Source organism: Pogona vitticeps, chromosome 3, assembly GCF_051106095.1.
Source record: "Pogona vitticeps strain Pit_001003342236 chromosome 3, PviZW2.1, whole genome shotgun sequence".
Taxonomy (NCBI): Eukaryota; Metazoa; Chordata; class Lepidosauria; order Squamata; family Agamidae; genus Pogona; species Pogona vitticeps.
The window spans coordinates 190,582,844-190,598,593 of NC_135785.1; the positions used below are offsets into that span (position 1 = coordinate 190,582,844).

General features: G+C 40.9%; 1 protein-coding gene and 1 long non-coding RNA gene across 3 annotated transcripts in view; both read left to right on the forward strand.

Moving 5' to 3' along the window:
* Positions 1-508: 508 nt before the first annotated feature.
* Positions 509-1,311, forward strand: LOC144588183 (uncharacterized). Its single transcript, XR_013543572.1, has 2 exons — positions 509-578; positions 635-1,311. It is a non-coding gene; the product is annotated as an uncharacterized LOC144588183 (long non-coding RNA).
* A 1,755-nt stretch (positions 1,312-3,066) lies between these two features.
* The window catches only part of IL1RAPL1 (interleukin 1 receptor accessory protein like 1), a 944,419-nt gene continuing 931,735 nt past the window's right edge, over positions 3,067-15,750 (forward strand). The window contains exon 1 of one of the 2 annotated variants that reach the window (XM_072994270.2): positions 3,067-4,481. The gene's annotated coding sequence lies outside the window, so the exon portion shown is untranslated. The remainder of the gene's footprint in view (positions 4,482-15,750) is intronic. The other variant, XM_072994271.2, reaches the window with a different exon arrangement.

The following is a 15,750-nucleotide window of genomic DNA, read 5'->3' on the forward strand; positions in this document are numbered from 1 at the left end:
CAAAATAGAATACAAGAAAGCTGTTTTCTTTTTAAAATACAATTGCTTTAGCTTGACAAAGAAACACTTGTATAGAATTAAGGTGGACTGTTATGCCCTCTCAATTCTTAAAAGGCTGCTGCAGGTAATTAGCTTTGAAAGTGTTGTTGTGTATTTAGAAACCTGTGAATGAGAATATTGGCCATTATGTTACTCAATGCCTTTTTCATTGGAACTCATGTAAAATGAAAAAGTCCACCTCAGGCTCATGAAGAATGTTATTATAGATGGGGAGTTTGTCTGTTTTCCATCTCTTAACAGTGACATGGTGTGTGCTTCATTATTTCTCTGCCAGCCAGATAACAGAGAGCCAAATTTGTTACACAACTCCAAAGGTTCCTTTTGTTTTGTTCACCTTACAGTTAAGCAATAAAGTTACTACTGCTGCTGTTGTTTTGTTCTCTTACTGCTTAGTAATCGTGCAAACTATATGTGTCATTTTTAATTTATTTTGTTCATTTAAAGTACATTTTATTTATTTATTTATTTATTTATTTAGTTAGTTAGTTAGTTAGTTAGTTAGTTAGTTAGTTAGTTAGGTAGTTAGGTAGTTAGGTAGTTAGTTAGTTAGGTAGTTAGGTAGTTAGTTAGTTAGTTGATTTTTACCCCGCCCCTCTAGACCATGTCTACTCCGGGCGGCTTACAAAATAAAAATTTATGTCACCATTCTATTTAGAAATCCAGGCAGAGCACAAACCATCAACTCATGCCATCAAATACAATAGCAATGGAACTAGCCAAGCCCTTAATCCGTAAAACTATGTAGTTTTAAGAGATTTTCTTTTTTAAAAAATTGTGTGCTGCCAAAAAGGTTACAATAAGTTTGCCAGGATTGTAGGTCCAGGGAGAGGGGCAGTTGTGGCCTTCCAGACATTAAGGGGCTACCGGTCCCATCAGCCCTGGTCATTACTGTCAACAGTGTAGGATCACGGCAGCCACAATAAAATAAAAATCTGGAGAGCTGTTGTTGCCCATCCCTGATCTACCAGGAAGCCCATTCACTGTCAAAAGTATCAATGATATGAAAGACTTTGCCTTCCCTGACACTAACCATAACTTGAATCAGAGTACTTCAAGAAATGCTTTAGTGAACATGGGAATGGGAAGAGGCTGTCCTGCAGTTGTTAGGGTCTGAAGCCATTTTGAGCTTTAAGGGAAATGACTTTGATCTGGGCCCCAAAGTGAATAAGTAGCCATAGTTTTATCCAAACTACTGCAATATGGAGGAAATCCCACTGCTCAGCATAGTAAATTGCAACTACCGTAGTCCCACTGAATCAGTGGGGATTTGGTGAGTCAGCTCCTCCATATGTTCTATTGACTCAAATGGGCTTAGCCTACTTGCAATTTACTACACAAAAGGAAGTCACAATTAAAGTAGGCCTATTTAAATCAATACAATTTATGGAGGCCTTCACTTACCAAATTCTGACTGATTCTATGCACCTACTATATGTAACTTACTACACTAAGCCACAGGATTTCAGCCGGTGCATGGATTTCTCCAATCAAGCCATAACCTTGTAGCCTGGTTGTATACAGAAAGAAACACACACCTGCATTTTTCTTCCATGATATAACTCCTCTATATCTCTTCTAACATGGTTGGTTAGCTCAGTGGCTTAGGTATCTGGCTGTGGAGTTAGGGGTTGGGAGTTTGATTCCCTACTGTACCTCCTGGGAGAAGAGCCAGCCTGTGTGGCCTTGGGCAAACTACACAGTCCCCGGCCACGTCAAGCAGAAGGAAACAGTAGACCACTTCTGAGTATTCTCTACCTGGAAAGCCCTGAAAATTCATAATCATCATGTTAGAACTGCATAGCTGGAAGGACCAATGGATCATCAAATTCAGCCACTGTCAAGGAAGCACAGTGGGGAAATCAATCTCTCAACCTCTGGCTCCACAGCCAGATACTTAAACCACTGAGCTTTCCAGATAGCTTAGGAGAGATGTAGAAGAGTTTTATCATGAAAGGGGGAAATGCCTTTATGTGAATATGTTTCTGTATAAAATCTGGCTACAGAACTGACTTGATAGCACAAGATTGTTGTTGTATCATTTCTAATAATTCAACAGGTGCAACTGGTAGCACTTATCCTAGCATAACACTGATTGAAGAAGCTTTGTTTATTGTGACATGGCTGCCATTTTATCAACACTTTCATCCTAACTTGTGAACCAGAAAACTTCCCTTTCTCCCTGGGGCTCCAAGCTGACTTGAAAGACACAGGAGTCAGGCGAGCGAAATGGCTGCGGCAGCCCAAGGACCTATCTGCTCATCTTTTCCTGTTAGAGATGTACAGTAATATGAATCACCCAGTTATTATTATTATTCGATAAGGATCTTGATTCAGAGGTTCTACTGAAATCCCTACAGACTCTTCCAAGGAAGTGGCCTTAACATAAGCAGCCTTCCTCACCTCCCACACCTGGTTTAGTCATGTAAAAGCACCACCGATTTCTCCCGCTATATCTAGATTTTGAGGGCAGGGAATGGAGAGGCGGGTGGGAATTTTTTTTTAACTGTACAAATTTAGCCGAGCAGTTGTTTAACGCTCCAAACATCTGCAAATGAGCGATTCTTTGGTGAAGTAATTAAAATTCCTAATTAGATACACCTTACAGCTCCTGTTCGTCTTAATTGGCAATAATGCAGCAGGATTTTTGTTACCTGTTTTCAGCCTCGTTAAAAAGGGTGGAAAGCGCGCGGGTGTGTGTGTGTGTGGAGAGAGAGACAGGATTTTTTGGGTTTGGTGTTTTTTTTAAAAAAAGAAGAAAGGCGGGACCAATATTTCTTTCTTTCTTCTAAAAAAGAAAAAAAAAAAAACACTGTTCCCACACAGTTCAGAGAGTTCGCATAAAGAAGATCCCATAGCAACCGCGAGTCCCCCAGTTTGCTTTATACAGAAACACACACACACACATACACATCCCAGAATAGATGATGTATCATCGCTTTTAAAACAACCCTTCACTTGAGAAATTGCTGCGCGCGGGGGGGGGGCAGAGGAAGAAGGGGGAAAGGCGGCGGATCCGCGTCGAACTTGTCCACCCGGCGTTTCCTCCCGGCTCGCCCGGTGCCTCCGGAGGTACCCTCCCCACGGCCCCCGATCCCCGTCGAAGGAAGCGAGGCGGGGAGGGGACGGGGAGAGGCAGAGAAGCGGCGGCGACCAGCGATGACTTCTTGGCTGTCCTTCTCTCTCGCAACCCCCCCCCCCCACACACACACACATACTGGCGGGGGGGGGCGGCGGCGGCAAGCTCAGCCTCTTTGCCAGCCCAGTTTTGCAGAGAGCGCGTCGAGAAAGAGAAGCAGGCAGTTGGGAGCACGGACTGGCTTGCGCTCAAGTAGCCATGGGGTGGCAGTAACAGTATCTTCTTTATGACTTGCAGCAAAGCCGAGGATGCATTCAATCAAATGAGCCGATCTTGTAGAAACACAGGGATCGTTTATGCATTGCAGTTTCTTTCGTCTCTCTCTCTCTCTTCTGCCTGCCTGCCTGCCCTGCCTCCCTCCCTCTTTCCTTCCTCACCCTCCCTTTCTCGTCCTTAGGAGATTTGGGGTGGATTGCCTCGATGCATCACGACCTGCGGCTTGGGGGTTGCTGCCTGGAGATCTTCGCGAAAGCCTAGCATCCTTCCGGGCCGACGGACAACTGTGGGATTTCCTGCCCCTCCACCACCTTCACTCCTCTTTGGGGCTTTATTTATTTATTTATTTTTCGTATTATATATATATATATATATAAATCCTGCGCCGATTGAGAGTTTTAGGACCCAGGAGACATCCTCTCAAACAGCCGGGGCTGTGGGCTTTCTCCACATAGCAGTACAGTAGAAGGAACCCCCCCCCCCCGTCGGATCGCTTGATTGTACGATACTTGCGAAATATGCCGAGGATTCTGGCTTGCTGATGGCGGCGTGGCCGGCTTGGGATTTTTCCATGTGCGCCGAGACGTTCTGAAAGGGCTCCATGCTCATGATCCGGGACTCCTTGCCTTGTCCTAGAGCTCCCAGACTTCTGGGGTTATCAGCCTTTGCCTCTGCCTTCCCACCCTTCTAGGAAGCTCCCTCTCTCCCCACCCCCTTCTCTCCCCTCTTTTATTTTTAATTTGTTTTCCCACCTGGATGGTCGCATCCGTCACCAACCTGGCTACTTTGCGCGAACTCGCGGGAGGGCGAATCTTGCGAAGGATCTGTAGCTCTCTATGGAATTATCTGCTTGGATGGTGAACTTGGCACTTGTGAATGGGCATCGCCTTCCCCTTCTTAATTGCTAGCAAAAGGAGGAGGAAAAAAGAAGAAGCCTTGAGGAGTCTTTTTTTAAAACACACACACACACACACACAAACCCGTGGATTCCCTGACTACGCATTGTGATGACCAGCAATTACCTTACTGACTGATACCGGGAGAAGAATATTTTGCAAGACTGTGGTGGGTAAGGTCATTTTCTCCTACTCCGGCTTTTCACACAGAGGAAAGCCTATCAGAGATATTGCAAAACTTGGCACCGTGTAATGGAAATGACTACTTTCATGATTGCTGCATTACACTGGGGGTATGTGGTGTGTGTTTGTGTGTGTGCAGAGACGCCGGGGGGGGGGGGAAGAGAGAGATCTAGTTGTTATTGGCAGTTCGGCGGAACAACTGCAGTAGGTATTTTGGAGAGTGCATTTTGTGATAAATCAAAGCAGGAGGAAGATCTCTCCCCCTCCCCTTCGATGGGGAGAAGATCAGCTTGAATGCAGTCTGGGCAAACACGCTCCCTCTCTCCCCACCCCCACCCCCACCCCCACCCCCACCCCCACCCCGTTCCATACAACATATTTCGGGGCACATGAGACCCTACGACAGGCAGAAGGAGCACTGAGAGGTGGGACCCCTTTAACACGGAGATCAGTTCTCTGCTCACATCCCTCAGTTCAAAGATATCTTTTTTTAAAAAAATAATTTTATGTTATTTTATTTCCATCCGTGTGCCACATTCTGCCAGAGAGCTGCAGTAGAGACACAAGAGCTGTCCTCCTCCTCCTCCTCCTCCTCCTCCTTTTTGGATCAAGTTGCTGAACTTTAAAGTGCTAATCTGGATTTATTGGCCTGATGGGGCATTCCTGCTTGGAGGGTTAATGCTGCCTAAGAGGATGTGATTCCTGTTATGTTAGGCACAAGGAGCATTTTTCCCTCCCCCCCCCCAAAAAAAAACCCAAGAAGAGAGCAGGTGCTCAGGAATGCACAAAAGGTTTCAGCTGGTCATTGGTTACTTTGTCTTTCCCCTGTCTTGCTAAATAATATTTTCTGTTCTTCACCTGGCAACTTATGTCTGCTTGACACCTTAAGATTCAGCCACGTGCAAAAGAGCTTGAGATGCATCAGCAGAGATTGGATTTTGCCAGCTGTGCCTACGGCTGGCTGGGGCAAGAAGTGTCCAGGGCACTTGACTGTGGCGTGGTCCAGAAAGCAATAGAATTCCCTCACCATCAAGCAGTGCCCATTGTTAAACCTTTATCTGCAAAGTGCATTTTGGTAAAGGGGAGGGGGCGAAAGTGACTGTGGGAATCAATAGTGATGACGTGGTACAATGCAATGCACTGCAATGCTAAAGTGCTCTGTAGAGAGTGTGGATGCATGCATGCATTTGTGTGTACTAGAACATAGACTCCCATGTCCAGCTGGTGGTTCATGCATAATGAATGCAAGAGGCAGCTTTATATGGAGGAAGATAGCTGTAGCTGTGCCTAATCAATGCTTATGTAACTTGATTGCATCTAATAACAGCACCTTACTGTATATCAATCCCTTCCATTAACTTCAGAAGGCTATTGACAATTGAAAGAGGGAGGGGGAGAGGTATTTTCCCCTCCAGTTGAAATATGGTTCTTTCTGGGACGGTGGCATCAGAAAATCCTTAGGGCTTCATAGTTTCTAACTCGGGCACACCTGTATGGAGGGCTGCCTCAGCCCTGCACTTCTGAACCAAGTTCCCATTGGCTGACTCTTCTTGCAAAAGGTATATTGAAACATGCAAGGGTGTTGAGTGGAAGGGCAGCCAAACCCTGATGAAAGCCCCTTCTGAAAAATGGAAATGCTCCATGAGAAGCTCTCCTTTCCATTTCCCATATGCAATGACCATGAGGCTCCTGATGACTGAAGCTCACCTCAGTTGTAGGGAATAGGCTTGGGAGCTTTCATTGGCCATTAACATTGAAAGCTCTCTGCAGTCCAGTGGAGGTGTCTGCCAGCCAAATACCTTCACCTGACTTTTGCAGAGGCAGAAGAGAATCCAGAGTTGTTGCGTCTGGCTGAGTGGTTTCTATCTCCTTTAAAAGGCTGCATAGTAGTGGCAGAGGTGGGACTAAGCAGAACTTAAAGAAACATCATGGATGGGCAATCAATTTCTGAAATTTAAATTTTAAAGAAGTTACCATATTATAGTTTTGCTGTCCTTTATGACTTACAGGACTTTATAACCTTCCCATGAGAAGTTACCAAATGCAAATTTAACCCAAATAGCACTTGTACTATAAAAGAAATATATAGGATTTCTCCCCATAGGAGAAATCATAATCATCACCATCACCACCATCATCAACATGTCCCCATGAAGTACCTATTATTTTCTGTTGATAAAAACTAACTCTGTGAAACGAATGTTTTAATCAAGTCTTAGGCTATGTCCTTGCTTAAACCCATGTCTGTTCAATAGAACATAAGCTTATTAAAAAAAATTGAAAGAATGGAGGAAACAAAGGGTTTCAGCAGTGTTTCATAAGCACCATCGTCCTTTTTGTCAAGCAGACAGTATAGCCATGTCCGGGAAAGTTTGTGAAAGGAGCATGTAACTAACCTACAAAACATGGATGGTGTTATGTCCTCTCTAACAAGTTGCTCCTTGTATCTCTCTTTCATACTGGCTCCCCAGTTTCTGTCCATTATCTCTTTTATTTTCTAGAACAACTTGACAGACAGATGCTAATAAGTGGTACTAAGGCAGGTTAAAGCTTGACATTCATGGAATAGATAAAGTAACTGGAAGTAACACAGGTGTGAAATTAACTCCTGTTTCCATCCTTCAGGGGTCAGAAGAACACTGTTGCAAGTCCTACAAATCAGTATCTCTGGTGCAATTTTAAGAAATGTTCTTACTACCAAAATGTATCTTTAATGCCTCTCCTTTGCTGACTTCACTGTTGTGTGTACTCTCTCACTCTTTAATTACCTATAGGGTTTCCGCTGTTGCTTACATCAGAACAATGCTCTAGAGAACCTGTTACAAGCCAATATTTTGTGTGAGCAGGGATTCAGGAAATCAGTGATTCAGAAAAGCAGTAGTGGAGAGTGGAGACTGGTACACACACACACACACACACACACACACACAGAGAGAGAGAGAGAGAGAGAGAGAGCATACATTATGAATCCATAAGAATATTTTAAAAGATATTAAGCCAATGATGACAAAGGCCTTGATTGCACCTAATGTGCACAGAACTGGACTGCATGACTTTCAAATAAAAAATAAATTAAAAAAAAACTAAGGTGATCCTGGTTCTCATAATCTCTGTCTTGCATAATGTCAAGATAGCTCCTTGGTACAAATAGCCGGCATGAGAAGAATATAAGATATTCTTCTGATATGTAGGGAAGTATTTCTGAAGGATTGCTCAAGTTTATGAACAGAAGCAGACATTTAGAGTCTTGCACAGGCAGAATAGAATTCAAGGATCAGCAAAGTCAACCTAATTTTGTCATCAGTGCCAGCTGAGAATGAATTAGGCTTTCAGGTTTCTGGAGTGATAGATAAAAAGTCTGATTTTAAAATCCAGGGCATACAGAAGGCTGTCACAGTGTCTCTTTCAGGCCACTTTCAGAACACTGAGATTTTGTTTCCCTGTTGTACAGCAGACTTGATCTATTGTTGATAATAAATCACAGCTACTTGATTTAGAGAAGATGTCTGATTAAACTTGCATGGAATAATCTTTTGGTTGATGTTGCAGTAACATTCATACTAGTACCTCACACAAGTGTAAGAAAGGTGAAATTACTTTGTGCTTTGCCACTGAAATAAGCAATAGCAATTTACTAGGGGCATTTCTGTACTTTGCCTTGCTTTGCAGTAAAATATTTCCATCTATTTTTATATGTTATCACCAATATAATTTTTAGTGCTTGGCCAACCTCCCTTTTTACCAGGCAGACTCCTTTATAATTTATGGCAATTGAAGCAACCAAGCCCTGATTAAGATGATTAGAAACCAGCAACTTATCTAGTGGTGCTCAAGTATAAAGTGTAATTATAGCAGCAGCACCATTTGCACAGCTATAGATAAGGTTATGTCAGCATTTTCATCTAGAAGCCTCCATCATGTTGCCATCCGTCATGTTAGGGATCAAGAAGAGAACTGTTTATACTGAAGCCCCAGGGGGAAAATCATAGGGTGTTTGCTCAGTGAGTTGGGTTAGTCGTCCACGTACATTTTAAATATAAAACCATTTTATGATGTCTGATGGAGTGGAGTGGGAGAGACTCGATAGTTTGCCAGTTCGATTATGTGTGTATTTGACTATTGCAGTGGAAATAAATATAGATAGGCCACAGGAGATTTGAAGATATAATTCATGCTTTTATTGATTTGTTATGCTTTTATAAATAGAACTTAGGGAAAAGACAAACAGGGCTTCCACAGATGGCATTTCAGTAGTGGCAGCAAATGCATTAGGCAGCCTTTGCAACTGCACCCTGTCTAATAATATAGCTTTTACTGTTTAATAAAATATATGCACTCATCTTTATAAATACAGTTCTAGACACCTGGTACTTTTGGTTCTGGATTTTTTTCTCTCTCTGTTACATGGTTGGTATAAAACCAAACAGCTCAATGTCAGGGTGCACATCCTTGTCCTCAGTATGTACATATTATGGTGTGAGTGGAATACGCACAGTACTGTCAAGTGACCTACTGCTCATGAGGGGGATCCAATTTTTCCTCATCCCTGACAGCTTCACTATATGTTTCAATATGGCATGATATGTGAATAATTCCTATGATGTCCACTGTTTACCTCCTTCTCATGGAATAAAAGGGCAGGTGGTCAAACACTCTAATTGGTCTCTAGTATTCAGATTATTGTGTGTCAATAGGACTGACACTTTCTTTAGGAGAAGTCAGACAGGCTTTTCCTTAGTGACTGGTGGTCTGAGAGGGGTTTTAAATGGACTGTTGTGCTCTGTTGGTTTAAATATGTTTTAATATTTATCTTCATCACAATTTTAATATAATATTGTTTAATTCCTTTTAAATGTTTACATACTTACTGATTTAACTTTTAAATACTGTTTTATTGATGTATGCTGCCTTAGGTCCTTTTGTGGAGAAAGGTGGGCTAGAACCATTTTAAATAAATAAAGTCAGTGAAGGCATATTCTCTAGCTTTTTGAGTAGCAAAAAGTTATGATATCTATGACTTCCCCTGGAAAAGCAAGTTGAGACAAGATATTGCTCTTCCTTGTAGTTAGATTTGGGTCAGTATGATACAGTCGTTAGAGTGTCGGATTACAAATTGGAACATCTCAATTAAAGGGCACATATTAAAAATGTTCCTGATTGAACGTATAAGGATGAAATAGCAGGTGATTTAAAGGACTTCTGCTAGAAAGCCTGGATATTGTTTGTCAGGGCAGACAGAAGTGGACTAGGTCATAGACAAGTAGCCTGACCTAGCGTAAGGCAGGTTCCTGTTTTCTTCCTGATATCTGTGTAACAGGTGTGGACAAGTGGGTTGACATTTCAATTCAGGTCAGGCTGGCTATTCTCTAAAAGATGAGTAAGTTGGTCCTCCTGTTAAGCAACATGAGGTGACTATCTCAGACTCTGAAGAAAAAGATAATTGCACACTGTTTCACACCAGGAAGGCTCCTGACACCCCTCGTGAGTGTCTCATTCACAGCAAAGAACCACCTGGCCCATAGTTCTCCAGAAAGTGGCCACCACTACTCTGCACTCTCCAGAGTGGTTGGTAAAAGTTGGGAGATACAGACAGTTGTTTCTGGAGTGCTGCCAGCCAAAGATTCCTTTGCTGTGAACAAGGTTCTCTAGGGTATGAAGTGAGTGTCTCACACTTCTTAGAGGGACACTATCCATCCCAGTATCCATCATTAGAATCGAAATCATTGGTCAAAGTCATGATTTGGAAATATTCTTAATGAGAATTGTGTAACATCCTATTAGATGAGTGGTTTCCAACCTTTTGTCCTCTGGCTGTTTTGTACTTCACCTCCTAGAATCTCTGACCATTGGTCATGCTTGCTGGGACTTCTGAGAAAGTCTAAAACATCTGCAAGGCCAAAGACTGAGAACCAGTGGCTTTAAACAGCAATCTTTCAGAAAAATGCTACTTGATTTCTTACAATTTATCTGAATATTTTTAGCCATATTTGGTTTAGACTGATCAGAGTTGCACTGTAGGAAGCGCATCTTATCATCTCAACCAGTAAGTCTTAAAACCAGTGTTTATAGTTCAGTCTAATCTGCTACAGGAAAAAGAGCAACGGCAGTTTCAAGGTTTCCAGCCTACAAGCAATGAGAGAAATTTCTAGGAGTGAGTCATTTACTCTAGCGATGCATTAATATGGATTATAATGGGTCCCTGAGATACCATCTCTTGCCAAGGGAAACGTGGGGGGTCACCAACAAATGAACTGATATTTCTATCTAGGTAGGAAAGTGGAAGAATCATATTAGATGAGTCAGCAAGTATGACTATTACATTTGTTCCGGAGTTAGCATACGAGTAAACTTGGGTGCACTGATGAAGATGACTCATTTGGTGTACCTACTTCATAAATGAAATGATCATCAAAATGTTATGATGAAATTATTGTAGTTTGTTTAATTAGGCACAGAGCTCATTACTTGTGATATCTTTGATATATATGTACTGAAATGGTCTAAGACATTTTGCTGCCTGATGGAAACGATAAGATGGTCCTCTACTCTCCCAAAAATTCTTTTGTGGAAGTTGACCTCGCTGGCAGCTGACCAACATTGGTGACGGGGCCACATGCTTTCGTGCAAATGAAGTGAGCAAGGAGGCATAGGGCAGCCAAAGTGCCACCACTGCTCTGTCATTCTGTACCTCATCTCTGCCATCTGCTTAAGCATCAGTCCGATTATGGCAAAACAAGACCCTGTTCAGACCTTATGTGAAACCCATACATGGCTAAATGGAGATCCATGTAAACTGTGCCCCACCCCAGCTGGAAGTCAGTAAACTCTTTGAACAGCTAACAAAGAGGTATGTAAAGGAGGCTGCAAGCACCCTTACAACACTCTCACGAATTGGGAGCTCTGCCTTATCAAGGCTACAAAATCCAGAACACCGAAGGAATGTTCAGCTAAACATGATTTTAGGTTACACTGGAAATGTTTGTATTGAACACATGAAGGCTTTGCCAATTTCCATGCAGGGGTGGAACAGAGGAAAAGGAGCTTACATGTGCACACCACGTTCACCACCCATGTAGTCCTATGTATATATATTCAGCCATAGTACACATGCCTGAATAGGGGGTATCATGATCATCATATAATAGAACTTGGCCTTCTTAGCTATATGGGCATTTTTTGAGATGGACAGAATGCTTACAGATCTAGAAAGTTGAAACTAGCTTTGGAAAGTTACACTACTCTTAAGTAGAAGGATCTGTTGGTCCTCTCTAATAATAGCAGGGAGAGAGTTACACCAATGATTTCCTGATTAATTTGTAGCTTCCTTGCAAATTTTTATTAGAAATTACTTGCTCATGTTTTAATATGTATTTCCATTACACTCACCCCCCTCACCTCAGTATTCACTTTGAAACTATTATCTACAATTCTGTTCATAGCATTTATTCATATGCTGCTTCCTTGCATCTTCCTTTCTCGTTAGGCTCAAAAGACACAGTGCCGTTCCTTTTGTCTTTCCTTTACAGTCTGGGATTTCAGACACGTTGCCATTTCCCTTGCTGTTCTTTGAACCTTCTCCAGTTTTGAGAGCCAAATGTGTGAATGCAGAAGTCCAGATAATGCCAGACCAGTTCTATGGTTTATGTTTCTTGGCTGTGAAACTTCTACTAGCTAAACTGAAAATGACATCTCTCTCTCTCTCTCTCTCTCTCTCTCTCTCTCTGTCTCACACACACACACACACACACACACACACACACACACACACACACACACACTCACTCACTCACTCTTACTCTCTTTCTGTGTGTGTGTGTGTGAGAGAGAGATAGTGTTACATAGTTTCTGTTAGCAATGAAGTAACATCAATCCTTTCACACTTTGTATTTCTCCTTTGTTTCTGTCCCTCCTCTGTGCCCCAATCTACTTCCCCATCACCACCAAAGTCTTAAGTCGTCTACCTTGAATGGTGTGGTTTCACCATTCACAATTCTATAAATAATTTCGAAATTGAATCCAGTGAATGTAATCTGCAGTGCACTCACCTTCTGCAAATTAATATATATATATTTTCTACAACTTGACCTCATATCTAACAAACTCTGATAAAAGTGGCATGCCCCTGTTGTCTTATTTCTGTCTGCTTGCAGTCCCTTGAAACAGAAATTAGTAATGTGATTCTGATACCTTCAAAATGTGGAGATCATTAATCCCATTAGGAACTCTGGATTTCACCACCAAAAACCCTATCAAAGATTTCCTATGATGAGGGACTTTGAAATCTTTAATCGTCTGAAGAGCCAATTCCACCATGAGTATATGTCAAGATTAATTTCATTGGCATAACTTTTTTCTTTTTATACACATCATTTTTATTTGAACTGGTTTTCTTCCATATATAGGTGTTGAAATGAAGTGAGATAAGGCTTAGGAATAAATCTTTGATGGCCAAACATGGGCCACCAATGTTTTTCTGCCTTTTAACTTGATTGACCATTGACCAATTGCTGATGCATAGCAAGGTGTCTTATTGCTTTCATTGTGAATTCCTAGGTATTTGTGCATTGTGATGTTGTTGTTTCCTGTTATGTGCCATCAACTGGCCTCTGAATTGTGGCAATCCTATATATTAATAAATCTTCAGAAGGTTCTGGAGAAACTCAAAGTGTGTGTTCCTTTTTTGAGTCAACCCATTCATCCCATATTTAGTCATCCTCTTTTCCTGCTGCCTTCAGTCCACAGATATGGATTTTAATGAAATGTAAACTGGGAAATATTTCCTGTTGAATCTTTGTTGTAAAGAAGAGAAACATCATATTTTATATTCATATATATGCATTTTGCACTGTATATAATAGATTGAAATAATTTATTGCATACAAGATACCTTGGAAGAAGAGGATAGTTATTATTTTTATTTATTTATTATTTTCATGTATTTACCATTCTCCGGTCCAAAAACACCCAGTATGAAGCTTTGTTTTTAATAACTGAATGTTCTAATAAAGGTCTGTGATTTCCTTTAAATTAATGATATTTAGATTTTTTTTTCATGTTAACACTGATGAGACAGCGAGTGAATGTTTTCAGGAAGTATTGTGATGACCATGAAAGACAATATATTTTTCCTAAACGATACTTAAAAGTACAAAGCCAAAAGTACAGGACTGATTTGTTCAGAGAAATCAACCTCTTAATCATTTTATAATTATAGTTTTTACTCCATGGGTAGATTATTGCCCTCTTGATATCTTTCTTAACTTCTGTGCTTAATAACGTATATTCTATTAAAGGATAATCATATGCCTCAATGATTGTACAGTGTACCTCTATTTTTTTACTGCCCACTAACAACAGAACTTCCTTAATTGAAATGTTCACTGCTGTGTGGATGTTCATAATGGCATTCACTCATCTTGTAATAAAAAGGTATGGTTTAAATTTTAGATAGTTAATTTTTAAAAAATGTCCTGACAGTAAGAGTTATTTGTCAGTGCAACAACTATTTAGAAAAGTGCTGGATCCTCTTTTCATTTGAACAGAGGCCTGTTTTGAACAGGATGGCTGCTTGTCGGGTTGCTTTGGTGTGAATTTCTTGCGTTGGGAGGGGATGAGCTCGGTGACACTCCGAGTTCTTGCAGTGTTACAGTTCTATGATTCTGTGCTTCGTGGTGACACTTGAGCACAATCTAGATTTTTTGAAAATGCTGATATTAGATTAGGATAAGGAGAATTAAAGACAGTTGCAGGCATGTTTGAATCATTCGAAGGGAATTTTCAAGTTGCAAAAGGTATCTTTCCACAGCCCTTCATAAAGACCCCAGGGTGCTAGTCTTCTCATAATTGGCAAAAGTGGAACTATGTGGTAATAGGGCTTCAACTTGTCAACAAATGTATTTTGTGCCCTCAAACAATGGAGTAGTTGTCTGCACCCATGTTGCAGTCAGTTATACACCATGATTTACTACCATGTTTCCCTGAAAATAAGACAGGAACTTATATTAATTTTTGCTCCAAAAATGAGTAGGGCCTATTTTCAGGGGCTGTTTTATTTTTTCAACAATCTATATTTATTCAAATATAGTCATGTAATCTACTTCTGGTTGCTGCACAATGGTGAACAGCAGGATTTCACTTAACTGGGGCTTATGTTTTGGGTAGGGCTTTTATTACAAGCATCCTGAAAAATCTTACTAGGACTTATTTTCAGGTTAGGTCTTATTTTTGTGGAAACAGGGTAGAACAAAATGGAGATTTCTAAAAATCCCTCAAAAACCTTGTGAGGATCCAATCCAGAGGCTATTTTAAAATCTGACATGCTTCAGATAGAACATAGGAAGTTGTAAGTAGAGCAGGTTGCCTTTGGGGATCTGTCCATATTTTATCAAATATGGTTTTTGTGAAGGAACCATTGAGCCACAAGTTTTTGCTATTTGCACAATAATCTGCCCAGCACTTTGCCAGATTGTACATAGGCACATCTCCTTCGGTGCATAACATCCTAACTCATTAAATAAATATGGGGTGGGGGTTGGATTAAATGAGCATATGCGGACAAAGAAAAAATGCAGTGGGTGATAATCGGGTTCACAAGGTGAGCACTTAAGATAATGGAAATGCAAAGACTTGTGATATGAGACATGAATATAAAACTGTTAATTTATGTGAAGTGTCAAATAATAAATGCCTGGAGTACAAATGGGTGGTATCGGGAGAATAATATTTGGGGTGTGCCAAGAATAATTTAGAATTTAGTGGGAGACAAATATTGCTATTTTTGTTGATACTTTTTATTTTGTGTGAGTTATTGCTTCTGCCATCCTTTGATATTTTAACATTTCATCTCTGCTTCCGGTTGAATCCACTGAAACCATCGTGAATCCCAGTGAATCATATACATATCCTGTTCCTATTGCTTCAGCCATGCTATTCACATAGTTCATGGCCCAGCACCATTATGTGTTTAAGCAACATTGATTTCAGTGGGACATAACTTCTCTGAGTTATGGCATAATGTCTTTCCCCAATACATCATAATAGCTCATATACATTCATGAATGCCACAGACTTAATGATTTCCTTTCTTTTATTTAAGGAGAATGACCTAAAAGGTCAACTGAAATGTCTAGAGAGAATGAAACACTGACTCAGCAGTTTCTGCATCTATTCTTTTGTGAGCTCCTCCTGCCTTGCTCACAAGGTCTGTCCTGCAGAGACAGGGTGAATATCTAAAAGAAGACTGTCAAGTAGCACTATCAT